This window comes from Lucilia cuprina, chromosome 4, assembly GCF_022045245.1.
Source record: "Lucilia cuprina isolate Lc7/37 chromosome 4, ASM2204524v1, whole genome shotgun sequence".
Taxonomy (NCBI): domain Eukaryota; kingdom Metazoa; phylum Arthropoda; class Insecta; order Diptera; family Calliphoridae; genus Lucilia; species Lucilia cuprina.
Genome location: NC_060952.1, coordinates 33,697,377 through 33,716,841, shown reverse-complemented (window position 1 = coordinate 33,716,841; position 19,465 = coordinate 33,697,377). Strand labels below are relative to the sequence as shown.

At 26.6% G+C, this 19,465-nt stretch overlaps 1 long non-coding RNA gene across 2 annotated transcripts; it reads left to right on the top strand.

Annotated features, from left to right (window-relative positions):
- The first annotated feature begins 486 nt into the window (after nt 1-486).
- On the top strand, nt 487-16,197 carry LOC124419396. Of its 2 annotated transcripts, none has more exons than XR_006940554.1 (2): nt 487-1,054; nt 16,162-16,197. It is a non-coding gene; the product is annotated as an uncharacterized LOC124419396 (long non-coding RNA). The 2 variants fall into 2 exon arrangements; XR_006940553.1 differs by having other exon boundaries at nt 487-1,070.
- The last annotated feature ends 3,268 nt before the right edge of the window (nt 16,198-19,465 follow it).

Here is a 19,465-nt window from a genome sequence, read left to right as displayed (position 1 = left end):
GTCTTGTCTATAGTCTAGTCTATAGTCTAGTCTATAGTCTAGTCTATAGTCTAGTCTATAGTCTAGTCTATAGTCTAGTCTATAGACTAGTCTATAGTCTAGTCTATATTTTACTCTATAGTCTAGTCTATAGTCTATAGTCTAGAGTATAGTCTAGTCTACAGTCTAGTCTATAGTCTAGTCTATGGCTTAGTCTGGTCTTGTATAGTTTGTAAGCAAGTTTATATTCTAGTTAATACTATTGCAAAGTTTCAACTCTTAATACCTTGACATAATATAAACGTTGAAACTCCCAATCGACAATCAAACACAATACAACTTGATGAGCGAACAAATTGGATGTAACATGTTGTGCGATGTTTTCTGTTTCTTTAGTATGAAAATTTTTGGCCTGTAGAAAAAACAACAATATACAATTTAAAATTTTCTTAAGCAAATGCTAACAAAGTTGGCAAATTGGAAATTAGTTTGTGTTGAAAATGCCGACTAGACGGTCGTCTAACTAACAACCGGTTGTTGTGTAAAAGCTTTAAATGTTTTAAAAGAAAATTTGTGGAAAATAAGAAAGAGATTACAAAAACGAAAGTGAAAATATTAAAGAGTGTTTTTTGCTAGGAAAAAGGATATAGTTGCATGTTCAATGAAAACAGACTTGCAACATGTTTGTTATAAGGTTTAAGCAAATATAAACTGGTATGAAGAAAATACGTTTTTACTTGTATTAAACACTAACAGTTAAATTGGATGCTTAATGAACAGTTAGTCTACGTGGGTTACTTGTCGGTTAAAGCTTAAAGTTAACGGAATATGAAGAATATAATAGAAAAACAATTTATTTGAAAATAAGTAAATAAATTATATAAAAAGTGCTTAAGGAAAAGAAAATTGTAAATATTTACAATGTGAATTCAAAAAAAAAAGTGAAAAAATATACAAATTACTATATTTTGAAAAGTATCTTATAGTTTTATGTAGAAAAAACAACAATAAATAAGATACACCTTTTCTGAAAATGTAAATCCACAGGCGTTGCCACAGAATACAAGAAAATAATGTAAATAAATCTAAAAGTAAATATTAAAATAATTTTTTTAATACGTTTTGTTTTTGTGTTTGTTGTTTGTGCCACAAAAAAAGATGAAAGAAAATTTGCAAATATTTATTATTTGCATATCTTACAAATCTGTAGTATAGTGTTGTTTAAAATAGTAAAAAAAAAAAATAATTAAATAAAACTATTTGTAAAAACGAAAAATAATAAAAATATTATAGTAATAAAATATTATAGCAATTTTAAAAAAGATATTTTTTTGTGAAAGCAAATGAAAAAAATAAATAAAATAACACGTTTGAATATTTAAGAAAAAAAATCAAAAGATCTATAATATAAATTGAAATTATTTTAAAAAATTATATATTATAATAAAAATAAATAATTAAAACAAAACCTACAGTGTATACATATAAAAAACTAATCAATTGTATAAATAAACATAAAAATTCATTTATTGAAACATAAAAAATATAAACAAAATTTATTTACTTATAAATTAATTAAAAATCAGTTGTTTAAATAAAAGAAATATTAAATGTTAACTAGAAAAAGCATTCATTAATATTGTGTTATAAAATATTAAAATTTTAACAATTTATAAAGTGTTTTTTTAGTAGGTTGTTGGCCTAGTTAAGTACTTTTTTTAAGCCAGTTTTAAAAATTTTGAAAATTTTTCTCTGAAAAGGGAATCCTGCAAAAACTTTCATTATCAATTAGGGGGCAAAAACCTATTACAATCACTTACAAGTAATAAGAGATATCAGTGAATGTAGGCAAATATAAAGCTAAGTTTTTCCAAACGAATAACATATATTACTACTTCAAAAGTAGTAATTAGTTAACATTTTTACTTTCTGTGGCAGTGATGTTTAATGACTTTCGAAGAAGCGAAAATAATTTCATAAATTTATTTTTGGGCTTTTGTTTTATTAATTTTATTAATATTATTTAAGTCAAATGAATTGTATTCTATAATAATACAATCTCACTTCTGAATTACTTCAAAAAAAAAAAAAAAAGCATAACAATTACTTTTTTAGAATGACTTCAGAAGTAGTGAATTTGGAATCAAATAAAAAGGACATTCCTCTTATGACAAGAACGTGTTTAAATAATCACTACTTTAGGTATTTTTCAGTACACTTGGAGTATATTCTACTACTTTTTCGCTTCTTTGGAAGTTCTTTTTTTGCTAAGTATCGACATGAGGATGTTGACTAATCAATTAGAAAGTATTTACTTAATACATTATTAATAAGAAGTGATTAGACTGCTTCTGTGTTGTAAGGACAATATGTAGTAGTAATTGAAAAAGTAGGTTAATTGGTAAGTGGTTATAATTTTTTTTACTTTAAACGTCATAAGATTTAGGGATTTACAAAAATTTTTAAAAATACATACACAGCAAAAACTCGGTAATGGCTTCAACTTACATAACTAATTACTTCTTAATGACTAGTACTTACCGTCTGCATTACTTTTAAGTACTCTTTTAATAGCTTAAATATAATCCAATATATGAGCACTTTATTTTGAGTTTTTTTCACTTTAATTGCATATTTTACTATTAAGCTGCTTAGCAAATGTTTTTTAAAAAGACGGAATTGTTAGGTTGTTAGGAGGAAGTTCTTCTAGGCCTTTATTAAAATTTAATGTTCAGAAACTCAGCTCGTTCACTCTCAAGATACTTAGATCTAAGTGTTCCAGATTTTCACTATACCCTCCTTGTGATCTATATTCGTTTGAATCGACACGTCCAATTTTTGTATAGCTGTGTGTATAGCTGTATCATATTAATCACAGACTCCCTCAGTTTTTGGTGATTTCTCGTCTTCCTCTCATCAGGATCACTCCATAGGATCTTTGTGGTTCTTCCAACCGTTTTATTATTCTCAAAGGTCTTATTGGATTTTCCCATCCATATTTTTAATTCAGTTTTGTTGCGTCGAATAGTTTTGTCTTCGTCAGGTTAACTACCTTGCATTCTCTTTCCTTTAAAGCTAACACATTCGCCCATTTGTTGCTGACTACTCACTAGTATCCTGGTGCAAATATGATGTAAACTTTTTCTCTTGGAGAGTATTTAGTTAAAGCTTTCATACAATCTTATACGATCTCAGATTTAACTTCATCACTTAATATCGCCTTTTGGCTGTGGGTAACTATGTTAAGTCGTGTGGGCGTCGTATTTATCTAATCCAATTAACACACTCCGTAATTCCTCAGAAGCCAACTTTGTCCCCCACTTAAAAGACATTCGAGTTGCTCTGTTTCCCTTGACCATGACATTCAATCGACGTTTTTAAGTTTCCAACATATTATTTCTCTAGCATACGATTTTTGGACAGTGTGCCTAAAGTTGTGAGCCTATCGGCTGTAAGTTTCTTCGATATCTAAAACATGTTTTAATAGCAAAGTATCTAAAACCTTGGCTGACGTTTTAGTCCTGGCTCTACTTAAACCCAAGTAGTCCATAGTCTCTTTCCTATCGCCCAGCACTGATGTGCCTTGTTGAACCTTTGCTCTATGTTTTGTCTTCATTTTAACTTCCGCTAAAGGATTACGCTTTAATACTTAATTTTGTGTGTTATTACTTTAGATGTGTGTTAGAATCAGATTCATTTACTATACCCCCAAAGAAGCAGTCATTGAACTAGTACTATTACCTTCTCTCTACACACTGAGTAAAAAACATGGTTCAACATGGTTACTATAACTACAATATTATGTTCACTGTAACAATATATTGTTATTTAAACATTGCTTTAAATGTTATTTTAATTAGATTTCTACAATATTTAAGTCACTGTAAACGTTCTCATGTTTATGGCAATTATAAATTTGAGTAGGTTTTACTGAAACGAGATTATTTTTACATAATTTTAGTGATTCAGAAAATTACCTTTTCTCTTTACACACAGTGTTTGTTCAGGGTGTATAAAATATGGTTCGACATGGTTACTACAACTATACTATTATATTTACTGAAAAAATATATTGTTATCAAATAATTGTAATAATTGTTATTTTAATTATATTTCAACCATATTTAAGTTACTGTAAACATTCTCATGTTCTTGGCAATTATAAATTTGATTCACTGAAACATAATTATTTTTACAACAACTAAATATAATTTTAGTGAATCAGAATACTTTATTTTGATCTCGATACGAAATTATGATTATATGGATCAAATTCATAATGGATATATGGTTCATTACGTGATGATAATCGTAATATGATATTTTCCAATAACTATAATATGATTATACTACAATCATAGTTTTAACCATAATATGTTGCTCTCAGTACATGTCCAGCAAATAGAAAATGAAGTACTTCTAAAAGAATAACATTAATCACCATTTCAGAAGTAGCACTAAGTAAATTTGTTTACCTTCTGTAGAAGTGATGTTTATTGACTTCCAAAGAAGCCAAAAGAATAAAATTTAGTTTAAAATTAAAAATCTTTTGTACTGAATTTCATAAAAATTAATTAATGAGTATAACTTTAGATGTAGTGAATTTGAAATGTAATAAAAAGAACATCCCTGCTAGGACAAACCTGTGTTAAAATCATTACTTCTTCAGGTATTTTTTTCAGTACTTTCTTGGAGCAAATTCGACTTCTTTTTCGATGCTTTGGAAGTTCTTTTTTGCTGTGTGGTTACCACAACATTGTTTTTAATTACTATTGTGTTAATTACTAATTTTAAAGCTTAATTAGAATCATCTTTATATAAAATACAAATTAATATTATAACACTTTATTAAACTTTATTACAAAATATTTCGCTTTATCATTACAAATCGTTTAAAAGCTCGTGTTAATATAAATTCAAATAAATGTTTTTTTCTACAAAAATTACATTAAATGCTAAATAAACAAATATTTTGACTTCAATTTAACAAAAAAACAAATCTGCTCTATACTCACGTTTTATGTTGACGTGTTTTGTGCACTCTACAGCAATTTTTATATTTCTCTAGAGTTGAGAACATTTCATGATTTTTTATTTTTATTTCATAAATATATTTTATAAAATTAGTATTTAACAAATTCGTCTGCTGTAGTGGGAAACGGACTTTATTTGTTCAAAATTTATTTATATATTCATATGTAAATATTGTATAAAATAAATTGCATATGAATATCGATTTCCACTCTATTGCCATTTAAACAACATGTGTGATTTTTCTTTGTGTTTATTAAAGAATCAACCAATCATTTTGTATAGAGTTTTGTGCATCAATTATATAGTTTTTTTGTTTAAATTATTGAAAAAATTATAATGCTAAAATTTATATGCTGCCATATAGAAATTGCAAAAATGTTGTTGTTGTTGTTTTTATTTAATTGTTTATTTAATTTATGTTTTTCAGCTCTATTCTGTAAATAAATTTGTTTATTTAGTTTTCAAATGAAATTGCATAAAATTATATTAAAATTTCTTATATTTTCTCTATAATTTTGGAAAAATACTAAAATCTAAAACATCTCATTCAGAGTTGAGTCTCAATTTCTATCGAAATGTCAGAAGTTGATTTCATATTTTGTTTGATATTCTTCATTGCTATTAAAATTTCCAAATAAGCTTGCAAAACGTTTAGATTTGTTTGTTATGAGCATTTATTTTATGTTTTGTACAAATATCCCAGCAACAACTTACTTTGAAAAGTAATGAGTAAAATAAATTACGTTTTTCATTAGCAATTTAACACGTTTTGATGACACTCTCGCTTACAAATAACTAATTAAACAAGTACTTACATATAGAGAGTTAAAACGTTATTTTAATTTGATCACGATTTGCTGGGAAAGTTTTACAAAGTTTAAGCAAGTAGCATTTATTTTAAAATAAAATTTGTCATTTAATACCTGATAAGTTGCTGCTGTTTTAATAGTAATGTATGCAATAAAAAGTGCAAAATTAACATTAAACACATTAAGTGAACAATGATTATAAAAAAAATTCAAAAAAATAACAACAACATGGTTTTAAATATCAATTACATTTTCACAGCAACTAAATAACAACACATTTATGTTTTGTCTCCCTCGTAAAATGATTGTGCAGAAAAAGTGTCGCCAAACTTTTCTAGTTATTAACAATAGTTTAAATATTTTGTAAGTTGTTTGTAGTTTTAGTGCATACGAGGGTGTCAGGGGAAACGTTTTGATTTTTTTATAATCAAATTGGGTTTTAGAATCAATGATTTGTTTTAAAGTGAGTGTATTTATCACAGACGGAGAGATATACGGGTGGATAGACGGACAGACAGACAGACAGACAGACAGACAGACAGACAGATAGATAGACAGATAGACAGACAGATACACAGACAGACAGACAGACAGACAGACAGACAGACAGACAGACAGACAGACAGACAGACAGACAGATAGACAGACAGACAGATAGACAGACAGATAGACAGACAGATAGACAGACAGATACACAGACAGACAGACAGACAGACAGACAGACAGACAGACAGACAGACAAACAAACAGATAAACATATAAACATACAGACAGACACACAAACAGATAAACATATAGGCAGACAGACAAACAGACAGATAGAGAGACAAACAGACAGACAGACAAACAAACATATAGGCAAACAGACATGTTGTCTATCTGTCACATATATCTAAATTGCTTTAGAATTTCATAGAACACTTTTGTTTAATTTAGGATGCATAAACCTTGAAATTATTTTTTAAAATAAAAAAACCCATTTTTTAACTTTCTACTTTTAAGTGCTTATATAAGTAATTATTTGTAAACAATAGTTGGTAACTACATGCCTCCAATGCCATCGAGTTAAAAAGCTAATGAATAGATCCTCTTAATGTGTTGTTCTATGGTTTCTTAATATTCCTGTAAAGTTATTCAAAATGAAAGTTAGGAATTTTGAACTTTATGTTTCATAACTCATAGCTCATAACTTTAGCCGATCTGTTCAAAATCGGTTATTGGGCACATAATCAATGTATACTGGATACATAAGGAGGATATGCACAATTATCGGAAGGGTCCGATTGCATGACAGATACAAAATATGTCATAGTCAAGCGAGACATTTATGAAAACGCCTATATGAATCCGTGACTTAACTAATGGCTCTAAATTAGGGGACAAAGCGGGACTGGAGTTCTATATTTAACCAAACAATTATGGAAGGCATAAATTGTATAATGTATGGAGTCGGTAGAGGTTTATATATTTCTCGACAACCAGTAATTATTTAGGGCATTTGTAAGAAAGCTTAGACCGAATGTGGTCTGGTACCCATATGATGTAATCATATGGGTACCAGACCACTCGGGACCCATATGATTACATCATATGGGTACAAAAAATATGGTTCTATACCCACCTTAAAGTATATCACTCGACTCAGCATAACTTTTTGAAACAAAAACAAATTTAGTCGGATTTTAACCCATGATTGTGTTTTTCAGTTATGGATTTAAGTTAAGTTAACTTTGTTAGTATTTCCAACTTTTCATTCAAAAACATAAACAATGAACAGCTGTTTTTTTTCAAATAATACTTTTGTAAAATGAAAAATTTTCGAAAAATTTTAAATAAACATTAAAACAATAATAATTAAACAAAACTAACCAAAAAATACAATTTACTTAAAATATTTAGTGTTTTTTTCCGAAATCATTTTTTTATTGTTTTTGTTAATTGTGTTTTTTCACTTATAAGTTAAGTTTAATTGGCCAATAACACTCAGCTAAACTAAGATAATAAGTAATATTATTGTTTACTGAAAAACACAAAACCCGCCCTAAGACATGCCCGTCCGTCTGTCCGGCTGGCTGTCCTTGCCCAAGTAAAGGGCGCAATTCTCAAGATAATTAGATAAAATTTGGACCAAACGTTTTTTTTTGACACAGGGACAAAGCCTATTGAAAATGTTTGAAATCGGTCCATTATTTCACCTAAATACTTTGGCATTAAGAAAAAATTCAACATAAACGTTTTTTTTTTTATAAAAAAGAAATAATTTTTAAAATGTACTGATGGTGTAGGATATTATATGATCAGCCATGTCCAACTATACTTTTCTACTTGTATGGCTAAAAAAAAATGATTTAACTAAACTTTAAAAAGATTCAACAACTTACAAATTGTATACAAATCTTTCATAATCAAATTCAATTTCATTTTTCTACTTCTCAAATAAAATATTTTCATTATAATTTAAAAATGTCAGCATTTTTTTCACTAAATTGATGATTTTTATAAATTTTCAGAAAAAAGGGTATACAAATATTATAAATTGTTGATTAAAACACGTGTCAGTAATATTAAAAAAAATACTTTTGAATGTTTTGTTATGGAACAAATAACTGGAATGAATAAGTAAATTATAATAATAATATGTATAGTCCCAGCAAAAACTTTCCTTTACCATGTATTAGTTTAAAATGCAAAAATTTACTTATATAATCGCATTTAAAGTAACTATTTTAACACGTACTGGCAAGTACTTACCACAGTGGTTTACAGGTAATAAGAGAAATAAGTGAATGTATATATTATGAAAAAACCTAAATATGTATCTATTTACTTATATCTTCATGAAGAAGTTGACTATTGTATAAGGACATTATTAATTGATAGCAATTCTAATAAAATTTGGTGGATAAATGAATTTTTGTGTAAATTATATTTCTTCCGAATTTTATCGTTGGGTGATGTTTTTAAGTGAATTATGAACATGAGAGAGATGTAGGAACAACATTTCATCAATTCATCTTTTTATATGGGCACAAAGATGGACAGACTTCGAAATTGATACTGAACCGATAGTTTGACGACTAATATTTTGGACGTTGCTATTAGCAGCACAAACTCAAAATACCTTCCACACTATTATAGTTTTAAAAAAATAAATAAAACTATTTAAAATTGTATTTCATAGAACATAGTATTTTGTTTTTAAATCGAAATTTGTTGATATATATTTAAAAAATTCTAAATATTTAAATACCAAATTTGTTGTACAAATATTAAATACAGAGAAAACAAAACAATTTGTTTTAGAAAAATTAAAAATATGCAATATATATATAGCATATTTTGCATATTTTTTGAAAATATGCAAAAAATTTAAAGAAAACAAGTAGGAAAGTGTAGTCGGGCATGGCCGACCATATAATACCCTACACCATGAGTATATTTTTAAAATTTTTACTTTTTATAAAGAAACTTTTATGTTGAATATTTTTCCAAAATATTTAAGCAATTTATTGATAAAAAATAAAATTTCTAAATGAGGCTTTATATAGGTCAAATTGGGCCGATCCTCGGTAAATTTGGGAAAAGGATATATTTTTAAATAACAGTTAGTTTTGTTGAGTTTCATTGCGATACAAATGGTTACAAGTCAATTTTAGACGTTTAAGACATTCTTTGAAGGGGAGTTTGTATCTCTGTGAAGGGGAGTTTGTATCTGCAGTGTCATTTATACTTATGTAAAACTTATTTATGCCAATTTTTAGAGAGATAATAGAATATTTGACGTAATTATGGCATAAAAAGCTCAAATCGGGAGGTACGGTTGTATGGGGGCTAGGTGAAATAATGGACCGATTTCAACCATTTTCAATAGGCTTCGTCCCTGTGCCTGTGCCACATGCTTGGTCCAAATTTCATCAAATTATCTTGAAAATTGCGGCCTGTACCTTGCGCACAAGGTTTACATGGACAGCCAGCCAGCCGGACAGACGGACGGACGGACATGTCTTAATCGACTCAGAAAATGATTCTGAGTCGATCGGTATACTTAAAGGTGGGTATTGGACCAATATTTTTGTATGTTACAAACATCAGCACAAACGTATAATACCCTCCCCACTATAGTGGTGTAGGGTATAAATATGCAATTTATTCATTTATGCAGAAAATATGCAAAAATATGCAACAACAAATTGATGCCATTTTTTAGCAAATTCTTTGGTTCTAAAAGAAAACTAGTTAGAAGTTATTTCGAATTACTGACTGAAGGCATGCATTTGCATAGAAATCCTTGCCCTGTTAATCAATCATTACTAGACCAATTCTATGTAATCAGAATGATATGTAGAATTCATGGAAAAGTATGTATTGCACATCGGTTATTTAATTGCAAAAAAGGTTCAAAAAATATAAAGTTCCAATAAATGTATAAGATTATTATTAAAGAAAATTGATTTGATTACAGATTCTATAGCATCCAGTTGGCTTCTAAAAATACAATACAACAGCAAAATCTTTTTTAATATTTGTAAGTCTAATAGGGTAGTTTTTTTTTATTTACATATACATACATATTTACAAATTGTTTACAATTTCTTTTCATAGTTTTCAATACTTTTATAAATCTTGACAAACATTTACACAAAAAAGTTTAAATAATGATGTAAATTTTTACAAAAAACACTCTGAAATCAATTTTCTTGCTATATACAGCTTTTAAACCTTTTTTCTCTAAACATTTATACATTTAGGTCGTAAATATTTAACTCATTATTCATTCATTTAAAATATTCAAAAAACAAAATTTTTCAAAAGTTTTTTATTTTTGTAAAGTGTCTAGAAATTTGTTAAAAACATTAATAAACTCAATGCCTTTTAATACAAATTGCATATTTATTCTTTTTTTAGATAAATAAAATAAAATGACAATAAAAAAACTTATCTTGAATTTAAATTAGCCCAAAGTGTAGAAAGTTTTAGTTTCAACACATATTGATTGAAAACACATATATACATATACACACACATTACATACAAATCCATATGTATTATGTAAGAATTCTAGCATTAAAAAAGGATCTATTGATTGATATGCCTTAAGGGTATGCTTTAGAAAATAAATAATAATATATTTAAATGTACGTATACATACGTAGATATTGAGATAAATCCATATCTTTTTTTTTTGCCCGGCAGAAATTTGTTAAAGATTTGTAAAAAGTTATTGAATTCGAAAAAATATTTTTCAATTATGCTTATCTTTAAAACATATGTATATTTAATATCTGTAAGGTTGACTTAGTAATACATAAATTGTTGCATAGTTATAAAGACACTTGTTATCGTGTTGCTCTGCAGGGTAGATTGGTTGTTGGAGTACGAAAATTTAGCTCCATTTATTTAAAAAAAATATATTTTTATTTAAATGTACATATATTTGTTTTTCTTACACGTTTGTGTGAGTTTGATAAAAAATTGATTATCAGAGGTCAGTTTAAAGTGTTGACAACAGATTCTCCCCTATTTTGTGCGTAAGTTTTAGTAATTTTTCCATTTAGTACTTTAATGTTTTAAATTGAAATTTTTCAAAGGCTAATGCAGTAGGATAATAAATTAAAATTGTAGTTAAATTTTAGGTCACCTCTACACAGTTCAGTTCTCAGTTTTAGATGGTGTAGTTTAAGTTTAAGTTGTAGTTTAAGTTATGGTTCAATTTTGGTTTAGTTCTAGTTCAGTTCTAGTTCAGTTCTAGTTCAGTTCTAGTTCTAGTTCAGTTCTAGTTTAGTTCTAGTTTTGTTCTAGTTCAGTTCTAGCTCAGTTCTAGTTAAGTTCTAGTTAAGTTCTAGTTAAGTTCTAGTTAAGTTCTAGTTAAGTTCTAGTTAAGTTCTAGTTAAGTTCTAATTAAGTTCTAGTTAAGTTCTAGTTCAGTTCTAGTTCAGTTCTATTTCAGTTCTATTTCAGTTCTAGTTCAGTTCTAGTTCAGTTCTAGTTCAGTTCTAGTTCAGTTCTAGTTCAGTTCTAGTTCAGTTCTAGTTCAGTTCTAGTTCAGTTCTAGTTCAGTTCTAGTTCAGTTCTAGTTCAGTTCTAGTTCAGTTCTAGTTCAGTTCTAGTTCTAGTTCTAGTTCAGTTCTAGTTCAGTTCTAGTTCAGTTCAACAAATCCTTTATAAATAAATTAATTTTAAATTCAAAAAATGTGCCAAAATTATTTTAGTTCCTTTCAAATATTTATTTGCTTAACGCTTTTCAAGGACATTTTTTGTGTATTTTCAATATTGATGTTGTGGAGTGTGATCCAGTAATAATATAGGGGACACTATTAAAATAAATTACAAAATACATAATTATATGGAAAGTATTTTAATTGTATTTTATTTGGCTTCTGTCTACCACAGTAACTAAACTATAAATTCTATTAAAAATACAAAATACCTACCACTCAACAACTATAACGTTTTTTGTTTTGTATAAAATATATTTGAGTTTTATTTAACCAAACAAAGCACCTGTTAAATAAATTTTTCATTAAAATAATTGTACTTGAATGATTTTCAACAAAATGTTTACAATAAAAGTAATAAAAAGCAATGTACTTAATTAAAATTGTTAAGACTGAAAATTGCAATAGTTATATAGGTATGTAGGTATATATAACAAACTGGAGTCTGTAGGGAATGAAAAAAAAAACATTAAATTTCCCTTTTAAAATGAAAAACCTTACAAATTATTCTTTAATCAAGGGGTAATTATTCATTAAATTTTGGTTAATTTGATTTTTTGTTTTTGTTTTCTTAAATCTCATAAATAATTCATATTGTAATAACTAAATAAATTGTTGAAACGAACAAAGAAAATATGTATTTATATAGAAATATATTTAAATATTTACTTACAGACATAACATTTTGTTAAATAATGGAATTTTATGCCAAATTTGGTGTTCCAATTAATACGAATTAAACTGAAAAATAAGAGGAGAGAGAAAAATTTATTATAAATGTGTGTAAAATAAATTATTCATACAAAATGGAATAAATAATATATTTTATAGAAAAAACTTGTGAAGATAAATAAAATATAGAACAAATTTTAATTGAATTTAACTGTTATTTTGTTAAGCTATTTAAGTTTATACATAAAATAAACAATAAAAATGTATTAAAATTTGTACACGTAGAGAAATTATATTATGGTTCCTGAAAATGTATTTTTACTAATATGATCATATTAATGGTTACACTTTAGAAATATATGTTTGCCACTATCACTATAACAACTACATATGTATATCTACAATTAAACACACATTGTGGCAAATAAATCTTTGGTTGTGTGGTAGTCTTACGATTACTACAGTAAACATAATATGATTGCAATAAACTAGTTAGTGCTAATTTTCAATAATTTTTCTCCAGGTGTAAAATGTTTGAACAAAAAAGTCAATTTCACAAAAAAGGGAAGATAAAACAAAAAAAAAAAAAAAAAACGTTTTAAGTGAATATGTTAATTAAATGCAATAGTTAATTAATTGCAAACAAATAAAAATTTAATTACTAGTTGAAATTAAAATATAAGCGTTTAAATCTAGACACATTAAATTTAATTGATATTTTAAATATTTTATATTAAAAGTAATAAAATAAACTTATAAAGGAAAGTGTGAAAGTGACAGATATTTTTAGTGAATTTCTTAAAAAACCCAGCAAAAACTTACACTAAAAGTAAAGAGTTAATATGTATTTCTACTTTATTATTTAGCATTAAAAAAAACGTGATGACATTGTAGGAAAGTACTTAGAACGTTTGCTTACAAGTAACTACTTAATTGAGTACTTAGGTTAGGTTGCAAAAATACACACTACGGTCCTGTTGGGTTCACCTTTGTAAAATCTGTAATAATAGTGATAAAAGGGAAATGGAAAAGTGTCTGCTAAAGCTGGACAATGGCAGAGAAGACATTCTACGTAGTTTCTGCAGAAGTTGCTGTAGGGTACGCCAAGTCTTCTTGCATGGATCCCAAATAAATAGGGTCCTGTATTGACAGTTGCTGAGATTAGGGCGACATAGTTAAAAGCGATATGTAGTGTCTTTACTTTACTATCTTCTTGGTTATAGTGCCACCTTGCTTGGGAAAGCTCATAGACTTTTCTATCCACTTGTTGTTTGAAATATTTTAGAGGAAAGTTGTAAGCTGGAAAGCTTGAATGTCTTGTCATCCAACGGATGCCTGTTATTTTCGGAATCGTATAATTAGAGTTTATAAGTGAATTTTGACTTGCAAGTAATTTTCTGAAGGGGGCTTTGTAGGGATTATGAAGGGGGCTTTACAGATTATTAAGAAAATTATCAGTTACTTTTACCGCTTTTTGGAGACATACAAGAACATATATTATGTTAATGAGCTTAAAAGCCCTATTCAGAGGTACGACTGTATGGGGTTTTTGCGAATTAAAACCCTATTCAATGGGCTTTGTCCTTGTGCCAACAATATGAGCATGTTCTAAAATTTATAAAATTTCTTGAAAATTGCGACCTGTAGTGAACGTCCATGTGTACACAGATGAACGGACAGTGAGACAGACCGACAAAAATCGATATATAAAGTGATTTTGAGACGATTAGTGGTTGTAGGACCAATATTTTTAGGTGTTATAAACAACAGTACAAACGCATAAGCACACACCCACTATAGGGGTGTTGGGTATAACACTATATTTAAATCATAATATGTATGTAGAATAGAAGGGGGATCATTTGCCATAGGGGACATCTACCAAACCTGAATAACTAGAAAAACCAAGTAATGAAATACCAATGTACAGACGGACAAAAATCGATACATAAAGTGATTTTAAACCGATTAGTGGTTGTAGGGCCAATATTTTTGGCTGTTGCAAACATCAGTATAAACGCATAATACCCCTCCCCCAACTATATGGGTGTAGGATATAAAAATATATATAAATCATAATATGTATGTAGGATGGAAGGGGATCATTCGCCATAGGGGCACATCTGCCAAACCCAAATAACTAGAAAAACCAAGTAATCGGTTTTATAACATTATCAAATTTTATTTTCGTTTATTAATTATCTGAAAGTCCCTGAAAGTTCGATGATGGTAGGCAAACGTGATTATTTGTTTTTTTTAATGGCGTGTGAAAATATTTCTCTGTGTGAAATTTTTGTGCTAATTCTTGTTTTTGTGATTGAAAACATATATTAGAACATCAATATTAAGTAACAATAATATTTTTTTCCGATATCCGTAAACCCCCTGGGGCACATATGCCAAATACAAAGAATCTCTGTGATATTGTAAACATATATTGTATGGTTATAGAATATCAATATTAAGAAACAATAAGAGATAATAGTTTTTTTTCGATATCCGTAAACCCCCTGGGGCACATATGGCAAATACAAAGAATCCCTGTAATATAGAACAAAAATAGAAAAAAAAACAGTCGCAAATTGTTTTAATTTTTATTTTAAGTTATGTGAATTAAGCAATAAATATTAAGTTTATTATACTTTGCTCCATTTCCTTGCCGAACGTACCCCATGGGTTAAAAAAATATGTACATTAAGATGACATAGGAATGATTGAAATGGATAAAACTAAAGCCAACATATTTAAGTATACGAATCAAGAGCAAAATAAATTATATGTATTCTGGTTTAAATTCCAGAGCAACTCAAAGAAAGTGGTGTATGGTCCCCCCTCCTGTCTTGTATCATACTTTGAAATATATATGTATATAAACAATAAAAATTTAAGAAAAAAAATTTAATAAATTCTATTGAAAAGTAATAATAAAAGCAATTAAGTGGAAATATTAAAAGTAGTATTAAAAAAACAAAATCAAACAACAACAAATTAATAAATTTTAAATGCCAAAATAAAACATACATAAAATATTTACAACTTATAATTAAAAATTACGTTTAATTTTTGTATTTTACAAAATAAAAAGTGATTAAAATTTATCAAGTAATTCAAGTAGAAAAATAACACAATAATACTATATATTAAAGATTTAAATTGTGGCAAATATAAAGGCTGGAGGTGTGTTTGCCACAAACGAAAAATTGTACGCGGTAGCAACAGTAAAAGCATAAAGTAAATAAAACAAAAATTGTAAAATCACTTTTAGGAAAAGCGAACGTTCTTGTCTAAAACTTATAAGTTTTATATTTTGTTTGATAATTTGTCCATTTACTTTTGCTTAACACTGTCCATCAAATGGCAAACACACCCCACCATGCTTTATAAATTATAAAAAATTTTATTTTAAAAAATGCGTATGTCAATAATTAGTATGAAACATTCTTTTTTTTCAGAACGAACAATTTACCACATACAAGTTTCTCAACTAAGAAAAAAAAAAACTCAAATTAATAAAAAAAACAACATAAAATATAATTTACCTTAAGGTTAAATACTGTAAAAACGCTGTTAGTGACAAGTGTATACAAAATAACTAAAATCGAAAAAAAGAAACATAAAAAAAGCCATAAATTCGTTAACCCAAGCCTCTGTTTGTTAAATTGTTTTGAAAGCAACAAAAACACATAAAAAAATTTTGACTTACAACTCGAGCCTACGCTGGCAAAATTTATTGTGCAAAAAATATATATATCGAAAAAAATAATTTAAAAGTTTAAACTTTAACAACTGGCGCAACAAAAAGTGCAAACAATTAAAAAAAAACTCAGTTTCAACTTGCAGCTGATATGCAATTTTGGATTATAAAATTAAATGGTAAGTTGGAAAAAAAACAATAAATAATCAACATATTTATAATTATATGTTTAAATTTATAATTAAAATTTCAATATAAATTTAATTAAATTATTTACTAGCAGATAGCTTTTTTTGAAAGTAAAGGGATTGTTAAGCCAGCTTAAATGTAATTATATGAATAAAAATCTATCTATGAAACATATTAAATTATTTGCATTTTTGGGTGCAAAAAAAGTTATCGATAATTTGTATTCTCTAAAAAAAGTTATCGACAAGTTAAATTGTCTTTTGAAAAGTTATTGATATTTTTGTAAGTCGGTGGAAAAGGGTTCATAACTTTCATTCTTTTTAGAAATGTTATCGACAAGTTAACTTTTTTTAGAAAAGTTGTCGATACCATTGATTTTCTTTACAAATGTTATTGATAATATTGATTTATTAAAAAAGTTATCAAAAAACATTAAACTTCCTTAGAAAAGTTATCGACTACCTTGATTTTCTTAAGAAAAGTTATTTGATTTTCTTTCAAAACATTAACGATATTTTTTATTTTCATTAAAAAATTATCGATAGCTTTAATTTCATTAAAAAAATTATAGATAACTTTGATATTGTTTAATAAATGTAACAATAACTTACAATTTCTTTATTATCGAAAATTTAATTTTTTTTAAAAAGTTATCGATAACTTTATTTTTTTAACATTTCTTTGAAAAAGTTATCGTTAATATAACTTCTACTTTTTTTAACAAATTTATTGACAACTTATATTTTCTTAAAAAGAAAAGTTATCGATAACTTTGATTTTCTTTCAAAATATCAACGATATCTTTGATTTTCATTAAAAAAGTTATCGATAACTTTGATTTCATTAAAAAAGTTATAGATAACTTTGATTTCATTAAAAAATTATCGATAACTTTGATTTCATTAAAAAATTATCGATAACTTTGATATTGTTTAAAAAATTTGTCAAAAACTCATATTTTGTTAAAACAAATTATCGATAACTTATATTTTCTTGAAAAGTTATCAATAACATACAATTTCTTTTTAAAATGTATCTTTAATTTTGATTTTCATTAAAAAAGTTATCGATAATTTTGATTTTTTTAAAAAAGTTATCGATAACTTTATTTTTTTTACCATTTCCTTGGAAAAGTTATCTATAGCATTGATTTCGTTGAAAAAGTTATCGTAAACTTTGATCTTTTTAAAAATGTTATCTAGGACTTTAATTTTTTAACTTTTCTTTGGAAAAGTTATCGATAGTATAGATTTTTTTTAGAAAAGTTATCGAAACTATGTTTCTTTTTTAGAAATGTTATCAATAGCCTTGATTTTCTTTCAAAAAGTTATTGACAACTTTTGATTTTTTATAAAAAGTTTTTAATAATTTGAATATTTTCTATACAAGTTATCGATAACTTTGATTCTCTATAGAAAAATTATTAGTAAATTTAATTGTATATGATATCACTAACTTGTATTTTCATTACAATAGCATTGATTCTCTAATAAAAGTTATCGATACTTTTAATCTTCTATATAAAAGTTATGCACCACTTCAATTTCTGGAGAAAAATTATCGATAAATTTGAAAAATACAACATTAATCCACAAACATGATCATCGAGTAAAACTAATTCTCCGTAAAATGTGTATTGATAACTTTGCTTTTCTTTGGAGATGTTATCGATAACCTTGATGTTTGAATTTTCTACTAAAAGCTATCGATTATTTTGATACTTCATATAAAAAGTTATTTTGATACTTCATATAAAAAGTTTATGTTAATGTTATCGATAATTTTAATACTTTATAGAAAATCGTCGAAAAAATTGTTCCCTATGGAAATTTATCGATGGCTGGATAAAAAAGTTGTCAATAACTTTAGTTTTCTTTGGAAAAGTTATCTATAATTTTGGTTTTCTATAAAACAAAACAATCTATATAAAGAAAGATAATAATCATTAGTTATTTCATTCCAATTGATTCTTTCTAACAAGGAGAACTGTGGAAAGTGAAAAAGTTATCAGCAACCTTAATTTTCTTTGAAAAAATATCGATAATGTGACTCTTGAGATAAAAACGATAAGGCAAATTGTTTAATTTTGATTTTCACAAAAAAATTTATCGATAACTAATGTTTTCTTAGAATAATTATCAATGATAATGATTTTTAAAAAAGGTTATACTTAGCTTGATTCCTTTAGTTATCGCTTAACAAAAGTATAGATAACTTTGATTCCGTTGGTAAAAATTATCGCTAACTTTAGTTTTCTATAGACAAGCTATCGATAACTTAGATTTTTTATATCAAAATAATCTATAGTAATAATTAAAGAAATCGATAGAATAGATTATTTTAAAATAAATAATCGATTATTTTGTTGCTCCATAAAGCAGTAATTGTGATTAGCTGTTGTAACGTTATCGATACTTTTGTTTTCAACAGAAAAACTATCGTTAATTGTGACTTTTAAGAAACCTAAAAACTATAACATAGATCCTTAAAAAAATGTTATTATTAACTTTTTTTGTCTATATCGATAAACAAATTATCTATAATTGTGATACTCTACAGATAAATGGATGCTTCACAGAAAAGTTATCGATAATTTATAAAATACTTATGGCTAATGTTTTGTTTTATAGAAGACAAATCGATAACTTTCTATATAACAGGAAAGTTACCGCTAATTTTGATTCTTTATACAAAATAGTTAGACTTCATAAAAAAGTTATTGATATCTTAAAAATTCTACAGAAAAGTTATCGATTTCTTAAAATGTCTATTTAAAAATATAACCATAAGTTTCTGCTATCTTAACTTTAATACTTTATAGACATGTTTCTAAAAACTTTAAAAACGTTATCAATATCTTGGATTATATATTG